Source organism: Triticum aestivum, chromosome 2A (assembly GCF_018294505.1).
Source record: "Triticum aestivum cultivar Chinese Spring chromosome 2A, IWGSC CS RefSeq v2.1, whole genome shotgun sequence".
Lineage (NCBI taxonomy): Eukaryota > Viridiplantae > Streptophyta > Magnoliopsida > Poales > Poaceae > Triticum > Triticum aestivum.
The window spans coordinates 608,086,957-608,095,067 of record NC_057797.1 but is presented as its reverse complement, the minus strand read 5'-3'; positions in this window follow the sequence as shown (position 1 = coordinate 608,095,067).

The window sequence follows — 8,111 nt, the reverse complement described above, 5'->3', positions numbered from 1 at the left end:
CAAGTGCAGTCCCACGTGTCAGTGAAGAGGCAAGCCGAAGCGCGTTCCGTTTGCGTGAGCCGTGTGCAGGACCGAACGTGTGTGGGGTGCAATGCGACCGCGACAGGAGTGTTGTGACTGTACCGCCTTTTTTCCTTTTAAACTAGGTGCTTCGCCCCCTCAAAAAAAATTGTTGCTTCACGCAATCCATCGATACTACTACTAGTAATCCGGTAATCCCGACTAAAATGGCGCGGCCGGGCCTTTTCCCGCGCGATATGCTGAGAGGTTGGCTTAGTTGGGTTTTTTAGGACGAGTAATGCTACACCTACGTAATCCCAGTTACGTAATTAACGTAATGTGAAACATGTGAGCTGTTGATTGTAGATTGGGGGGAGGGAGGGGCCCACCACCATGAAAATCAGGGGAGGAGAGAGAGAGGCAATTTACGTTAACCCTTTCGTAGGTTCCCGTAGATGTAGAAAGATGTGAAATGCGTGAATGTGTAGTGGACGTACTATTGGAGTGCCTAAGATAATTTGTGTATGTATAGATCCTATGTGTTTATTTTACTTCGCATGTTAGATTTGTCTCGGTTCAATAAAAAGCAGAGTTGGTGATGATGGTGTGCCTGTCATCCTGCAATATAGGTCGTCCGATCTATATCTAACGGATAGGAAGGAAACTATGACAATTTACTCGCACTCCTCTCCACATTTGCAGATAAGGCTTTCCCTCGTTCATCCTTTTCTCCCACAAGATCTTCATCTTCCGTGCAACGCACGGGCATCTTGCTAGTACTCCTACAATATGTATATTATTGTGAAAGTTCATATACACCGGCCAAGATTAATGCAAACACGGCAGATTTTCATTACATTTCGAACTTTTATAGGATAGAAAAATAAAAGAAACCCAACCCTAAACCTATTCTACGGCGGCGACCGACGTCCTGCATCTGCGATCTCTATGTATGGGGGCAGGGTTCAAGACCCGTGAAGTGAAGGTGCGGTCTCCGGCGAGGAAGAGTAGAGATACGGACCGGCCAGTTGGCACACCATGCCATGCCGCCTCCCATGCCCTACTCATCCTCGGAGGAGTCCCCGACCTCGGTGGTGCCGGACATTGGACGGCGGCAAGTAGGACGCGTGGCTGACGGTGCTCCCGTCATCGGCCGCCAGCATGTCCACCGCTTGTGCGGTCGCATCCGCGTCCGGCTACGCCGCTATTGCATCGCGAGAGGTAACTTGAGCGAGGGCGGCGACCTCGAGCTTCATCCCCGAAGACAAGCTCTCCCGCAGGGTGTTCGCACTTGCGGTCATGGCGGATGTGGTGCCAGGTAGGAGGATGATGCGCTATGGTGTGGAGGTTAGCTGGGCGTTGCTACTTTAAGTAGCGCATTCCGGTGTGGCCAAGCGTCCGGGTGCGTCATTAAGTCACCGGAGTTGGTTCCTCGGGCACCGAGCCTCTTAACGACGACATACGAATGGACGACATGAATGTGGGCAGCTGGCGCCGGCTGGGAACGCACCACGCGAATGCGTGAGGGACAAGGGTTTTGGTGTGCCAGGGTAGTCAGCTGCGGCCGTGGCAACATTGGAGATTCCCTTTGCTCACATGCGATCCCCGCATGTCATTGAAAAAGCAAGACGACCCGGCATGGTCTCAGGTCCAGAGGATGCAGTTGGCCGCACTAAACCACTCCGCGGACACGTCGCGGCGCCCCGTGCATCCTCGACGAGCCGGGTGTTGGGGTGTGTTTGGATTATGGCCAAAGTGCACCTTACCAAAATTTTGGTCCTGACCCAAAGATTGGTCTTTGTTTGGATGGTTGCCTTTTTTTGGCATGCCAATGAACTCTAGCCAACTCTAGTTCATTTTTCTTGCCAATGTCGGCCAAATCATGGGCAACCAATACCTCAACCAAAATTTTGGTCATGACCCAAAGATTGGTGTTTGTTTGGATGGTTGCCATTTCTTTGGCATGCCAATGTACTCTAGCCAACTCTAGTTCATTTTTCTTGCCAATGTCGGCCAAATCATGGGCAACCAATACCTCAACCAAAATTTTGGCTACCCAATGCTTTGATGGGGCAACCTTGGGCACAAACCAAACATACCGTTGGTCATGCCACAACACTAACGCCACCCTCGACACACTGAAACCGACCGTGTCTAGCTACGATATGAGTGTGTCGCTCACCGCGGTTGCCGTGTCTAGAGGCGGTGCTGGAGCTGCGCCCCATTGTGGGCCCCAACAACCCACATGAACGATTGTTGGTGGCGAGGAGGTCGTGGGCCAGCTCCTCCATTGGACTAGTCTACCCCACATGTCGGTTTCCCTGTTTTCCCGGCCATATTCGAGCGTCAGTGCTCCGCCTTGCACATTAGGCCTTTCACTATGTAGGCCAAGCGAGACAACTTATTGTTTATTTGAGCCGTTCAAGTATAATCATGTGGCATTTGCTTATTTCTCATTCCTCTCCAACCCTCTTCTCCATCGATCATGTCGCCCTCCAGTCGAGTCCATCCTCCCGCATGCCTCATTTGAACATTCCGCCGAGTATCATTCGCATGTACCCACCCTAGTCCTCTTTCAATAGATCTCCGGACCCCGAGATGAAATCGAGAGGGAACGAGTGGGGGCATGTGATACCTAAGGCGGATTCAAAATTTTGAACTGGTGATCATAGCATCCGCAAATCATATATAAAGGGTATTCAATGTTCGTTTCGTTTTTGAACGTACAATATACTGCCTCCTATGCTTTCTAGTTTACATATAAGTTTTATGTGTAGTCAAAGTATCTCTACTTTGATCAAAAAGGTATCAACATTCAACAACGCCCAATCAATATTGTTAGATTCGTACGTACTCCTAGATTTGTACTCGAGATGGTTTCCATTTTGACTATTGACAAGATTAATAATACATGAGATGTATAATGTGAAACTTATATCATTGGAAACTCCTTTCAGATACGAATTTGACCATATGCGTTGTGTAAGTTGCATGTCATATATTATTATTCTAACATTTTGTCAAAGTTCCTCGAAAAACACATTAGACCCTGTATTCTTTGTGTAAGTTGCATGTCATATATTATTACTCTAACATTTGTGTAAGTTGCATGTCATATATTATTACTCTAACATTTGGTCAAAGTAGTATAGTGGAAATGGATCCTCTGACGTAGGTATCCCTTCCTTACCCTCCCTTTCGGTCACTTACTGGCAAACCCCATGCTTACTAGGCCCCGCATGTCAGTTACTCAATGGGTTCGGCCACGTCAGGGGATCCTCATCCGTAGTATACTCCCTCTGTTTTTATTTACTCTACATAAAACGGAGGGAGTGTGGTATAATAAATGACGCGGGCGGGGGAGGGGGAGGGACGTCGGTTTGCTCTCAACTGCGGTCCCACAAGCGAGCGAAAACGCAAGACGAAGTGTGTTCCATTCAATGAGCGACATGGAGGGTCCAGCGTGCCGGGCTGCAACGCGAACGCGACAAGAGCGATGTACAGTCAAAACCGATTGACCGGTCGTCACCAGAACCACTATTCACACCAGAACCTTCGCTGCTCGGCCTACGCCAGCCACTGCCCTAAAACCACACCAAATCTCCAGCACATTTCCCCACCTTTCAATCCCCTAGACCGCATCAAGCATCCCCTAGTTCGCAGGAAAGCCATGGTGCGCCGCAAGATCACTTACTACAAGATGCTGACGCCGGAGCGCCGCGTAGAAATCGCGGCGGCGGTTGGCGCCACAGACCTCCGTTCCCAAGCTCGCTTTGCGGCGAGCCAATCCCTGAGTTCTCTAGAGCCAAGCTACGAGGAGGAGGAAGCCGATCCAATGTTCATGGTGGAGGTTGCGGCGCAGAAGGCCCCCGATGGGTATGAGACGACGGACGTCGACTTCATGCCGGCGTCTGAGTCCCCCATGGTGCAGGCGGACCAGCAGTTCAACATGGCGATACTGAAGGAGGACCGGGAGGCAGATGCTCAACTCGACACGGAGCGCGCGCATGCCACTGCCATCGAGGCTCTCCTGGAGGCGGAACCAGATGTCGTGGATGTGAACCGGGCGGTGGAGGCTCAACTTGAGGCGGAGCGCGCGGATGCCGCTGCCATCAAGGCCCTCCTGCAGGCCGAACCAGATGTCCTAGACTTGAACCGGGCGATAGAGGCTCGACTCAACGCAGAGCACGAGGATGCTGCTCTCATCGACGCCCTCCTGCAGGCGGAAATAGACGTCCTGGACTTGAACCGGGCGGCGGAGGCTCGACTCGACACGGAGCGCGCGGATGCCGCTGCCATCGAGGCCCTCCTGCAGGCGGAACCGGATGTCGTCGACTTGAACCGGGATGTGCTCTCGTCCGTGCAGAGCGCCCGGACCCTCTGCTTGAACGAGTAGCTGGAGGCCGAGGACAACCACGCTGCGGAGACACACGTCGGCAGCGATGGCTGGTTCACGCCGACAGCCAAAGACGACGAGGTTGTATCTTTCCGCGAGCAGTGATAGTTTTTCTTTATGTTGTTGTTTTTATGGATCTTTTGCTATGTAAAAACATATATTTGTTATGCAAGTCGCCTGACTTGGGTCAGTCTACCATTTCAGGCGGTTGGATGAATATCCTACGTCTCCTAACCCTTCTTTCCTTCTTCTTCACCTCTTCTTCTTCCCCAATAGACCACCGCACGGGCCGTACGGATACTCCCCAACATGCGGTTGGATAAACATACTCTATGAACGAAAATTCTATGTCAGCGATAGGATGGCTGAGTTTGGTTTGTTCACATGCGACAACACGTGTCAGCGAGGGTGCGTTCCCTTGGTTGGGTTTGCGGCGTGCAGGAGCGACTGTGTGAGGGTGCGGTGCGACCGCGGCGTGCGGGAGCGACCGTGTGAGGGTGCGGTGCGACCGCGACAGCCGTGCGCAAGTGTACCTCCTTCCCATTTTGAAAACTTTAGGCAAGCTTGGCAAAAATGTGTGGCGAAGTTTGGCAATGCAAGGCCTAGACCCAAACAGGATAAGTACGTATGTACTAGGAGTGCTAGTGTTAAAAAAGAAAGGCGGGGTTTTCCTTCGCAGGATTTAGTCGATACAAATCCTCGTTTCACGTGTCAATTAATGCGTATTTTTTCTCCAAAGACCAAAGAGCTAACCATCTCACTCCTCATCACTTGATTAATGCAGCGCCATGCAAACCAACCTTCTCACTTCCGCATGCATGCATGTCATCTCTCTCTCCCCTGTCCATCTCTCCGCACGCATGCGCCTCTCGCTCTCTCTCTGCCTTGGGAAGATGTGAAGAACATGGGAAAGAGAGATGGGATTACTGCAGGAACGCATGCGGTGGAAAGGGATGGAGGGCGCGGTTGGAAAGAGCAGCGAAAAAATGCCAATGCGCCGAGCATTGCGGGGAAAACGATATTTTCTTAGACGCAGACAAAAAAGGACCGGAGGGAGTACTACTAGGAGTACTAGTGCGGTGAGATGGTTTCTTGAAGAAGACGATGGAGAAGCAGAGTCAGCAAAGAGTGAAATGATGGTTGCTTTGTCCGTGCTTTTGTGATTTGACGCCTCACTGCTTTGTGATTTGTGATAGAAGGGACAAGGGAGTAGACTCTGTGCTCTATACTGTACTACATGCGTCCAAGGATGGGAGAAAGAGGAGAGACATTGCATTTTTCTATTCCTTCAATCAATCAATCAATCAGGGAGCTTTGGTTCCATCTTTTTGGCTTTGGCAACACCATCCACAATGGTTCCCACGATGCCAAAAGCTATTTTCACATTTGGCTACACATTGTGGATGCCCTTAACCGTACCACTTGGTTTTGCTCCTGTGTGCTATCTATACAAATCTCAATTATATTGATCTAAAAAATTATAGAATCAAGATTACTAAAAAGGAGGTGATTTTGCCGCGCAGATGGCGCGGGAGGTTTCTTTTTGAGCAATGCTACATCCACGTAATGGTTTACGTAAAGTTACGAACTGATGTGATGTGGGACTATTTGATTGGATTAATGGAGAGGATTAGGCCCACCCCACCTGAAAATCAGGGGGGCATATATAGATTTGCCGGCGCCATGACTGGGGTGCTTCACCCCGGCTGCTCTGTACTATATTCCGGTATGGCACGTGGACCCGGTAGCTTGATGTCCCACATGTCGGTGAAAGGGACTTGAAGATTTATGAAAGCGAGCGCTCCACTCTTACGACGGAGGAGTAGACGACACGACGGCCCAATGAACTGTCACTTGTACTGTATAGTACTATAGTTTTGCTATTTCGCACGATCCATCGATACAAACCCGATTAAACAGGAAAGGGCAGGATTTTTCCCGCACGGTAGATGATACTGGCCATACATTTCAAAGGCAATTTTAATGTATGCAAACTGAATAATTATAAGTAACAATATGATATCTAGTAAAACTAAAAACACATATGATTTATTGTGTTAGAGTGTAGTAGTAGTGTTGTATTGCATAGTTGTTAGACATAACATGCGGGAACGTGTAGAGATGTAGTTTTGGAGGGCCTACTGGGAGAAAAGCGTAATACGGTCACCGAACTTCAGAATAAGCTGATTACGGTCACTATATACGTTTTGCGGTGATTATACGATCACTTGCTCATAGTTCAGCATTGGATTGCACTCTGTTGACCGGCCAAATAGTCTGCGTGGCACCATGTTGACTAGTTAAATTGACCATGTTCCTTGTGGGTCCCACCTGTCAGTGCGCATAGGCAAAAGGTCAGATAAACACAAATTTACGCAGGCGCGACAAGGCTCCAACCCGTGCACGGGAATCACCTGGTTGTGTATGTGTCTGTCAGGGCCTGATGTGTGCGCATGCACATGTAGGTTGAGCACTTGAGCGTGAGAGTGTGTGTTGGTCGTGTGGTGTACTGGTGTGTGCATGCATGCGTGCGTGCGTGCGTGCGAGTGTTGTTTGCGTGCGTGGCTGCATGTGTACGTGTGAGTGTTGCGTGCGTGCGTGGGTGCATGTGTTGCGTGGATGCTGTTCGTGTGCATGCGTGCGTGTGTGTATAATCACCACACCAGCTCCTATGTGTTAAAACAAACGGCTCAGCATACCAATACAAGGCCACCTTGTCCGTTGTGCCCGCGTTCATGACTTAGAACCACCGTCCAAATATTTTTTGTCGTTTGTTTTCATTCTTACTAGCAAGATGCCCGTGTGTTGCACGTAACATCAAGATGCATTTGTATGACTTGTTTATCTTGTGAGAGAAAAGGATGAACGAGGGAAGGCCTTATTTGTAAATGTGTAGAGGTGTGTGGGTACCTTTTTGCAAAATTCCTATAGTTTCTTTCCTATCCGTCACATATAAATTGGACGGCCTATATTGCAGGATGGCAGGCACACCATCATCACCAACTCTGTTTTTATAAGAGTGTATTTTATGTATTTTATAAGAGTGTAGATGTAGAGTAGATACAAGTCGACAGGTGGGCATGATGGTAGTGAGATATTGTGATGCAACACTAGAGGTGCCACGTGGAGCGTTTAACTGGTCAACTAGTCATGTCATGAGCAAATACAGAGTTGTACGGTGAGCCCGTGACTGTATAATAACCACTAAACATAAATGGTGACCGTAATGAGTGGATTCTGAAGTCCAATGTACGTATCTTGCTTTCACTTCAAATACAATGATCGTCATTGCATATATCGCGAGAGAAAGATGAAACATGCGTGAATTTTCTAGGGGCTTACTTTTAGAGGACCTGGAGATAGTTTTGTGTGCATACGTGAAAGGGGCGTATAGGGGGGTATGCGATGGAGAGAGAGATTCTCTTCGTTTCTCTTTATTATGACTAACTTTGTATATAGTATAAAAATATACAAATTCACAGTGCGGAATAAATATCATTGTGGGCAACATGTAACGCAAATTAGCGTTCGTACTCCTCCATATAACTTTGTAATGTTGTATATATGTAGAAACTCTAAAATAATTTTTTGGCCACACTTTATTCAAAAGGAATGTTGTATGTGAAATAAACATGAAGAGAGGGCTTTTAGATCAATGGGGTACGTGATGTAACATGTGTGAATGTGTAGTTGATGCATTTGGCGGGGCCTAGAG